A 1,533-nucleotide genomic window follows, 5' to 3' on the forward strand; every position below is an offset into this window, starting at 1 on the left:
ACCCTGGATGCCTAGGCAGTTAGTCAGCAGCAGGCTGGCCTGTGGTGGCAAGGCGGCACGGGCCAGAGGGGGTCATCTCTGTACCCGGTGCCCAAAAGGATGATTTATTATGATCAACCATATTGATTATTTACCTATAACCATGTTTTGTATCAATAAAATCCAACGGCCTTCCTTTTATTGCCAACGCTTGAACAAAGTGGTGTGGTAAGTATTTTTGGGGGAGGAGGCAAGGCCGGGAGGCTTGATGCCAACCCACAAAATAACATATGTATGTCTGCTGCATATGGGTTCAACGGTTATGTGGATTGAAGGTGGGCGGCCAGCGTGAGGGAGGATGCTGGCCGGAGACATGTGGTGTGACAAGACAAGGCACAGGAAGACTATTCCATGGAGACACACTAGATTCATTTAAAAAATCAAAACAACCATTGTTAAAATATATGTTGGGTTTTATTTTAGATCTTAATTTCAATTGAACATAAATAATAAACATTACACATTGTAAAGTTCCGGTTGCAGCACATCCAGGGAAAATCCGCGGTATTGTCCACTGTCGCTGGGGAAATGTTGTCTAATGGCAAGTACCGCACAGGCAGGTATTACTCTCCGAACGCGGTGTCCGAGCCTCCCGTGAAGCCACCAAGTGAAGCAACGATAGGCCACCAGCCTGTACCACCTGTGAAAAAAAAAGATGCAAACTGTATTAAAATGACAAAACTTTCTTATCAATGTCGATTCAGGTAAAAAATGACATTCTGCTTTGAAAAAAATTCTATCTAGAAAATGCACAATATGGAACCAATTTACATGCGTTCGAATGATATGTAGATGTATTTTTATATGTGGGTGGGAGACGACCATGAAATAGTAGTGGCATCACTGACATCACAACCAGAGTATACTTACTCGTTACTCGGATTACACGGCCGAACAGTGCCGCGAAGTTCGTGCATAAGCACCATCATCATCCTCAACACGGTCCGTGAGAGGCAGGCTTCCCTGAACTCTGGCAGCTCGGTGATGCATTGCGGACTTGGCTCGCCTTCCGAAATGTAGGCCAAGCACCCGGAATTTTCACGGCAGCAGCAGTTCTCCTCCTCAGTTGGCATTAGCTCGCACCGATTGCACGTGTACCAGGTGGAGACGCCGTCCATGCGACATGGTCCAGGCTCTTCATCCGTTGACTGGTCCTCCCAACTGCCGTCCGAATCCCCATCGTTTTCGCGTGCTTGCCTTTCCAGTAGTTCCTCCTCGGTGTACTCGGGCTCGTACATATACGGCATTATTGTAGACATTGTGTGGTAAAGAAAGTAAAATAATTTACAGAGATGGTACAGGTGTTCACAAGGCCTAGAAGCGGCAAAGGTAGCTGACCAGAGCACAGAAACGAGTCACAGAATACTCAAAGTAACACAGAGAGAGGAATGGAATCGAAAATCTGCTGCTGTGTGTTGTGAAACGGTGTGTTTATACTTATTGAGGAAAGAGGCGTCCTGCCATTTCCATGGCGACACTTCATTAGCTGAGGCG

The sequence above is a fragment of the Ambystoma mexicanum genome, chromosome 12 (assembly GCF_040938575.1).
Source record: "Ambystoma mexicanum isolate Mex_15411 chromosome 12, UKY_AmexF1_1, whole genome shotgun sequence".
Classification (NCBI taxonomy): Eukaryota; Metazoa; Chordata; class Amphibia; order Caudata; family Ambystomatidae; genus Ambystoma; species Ambystoma mexicanum.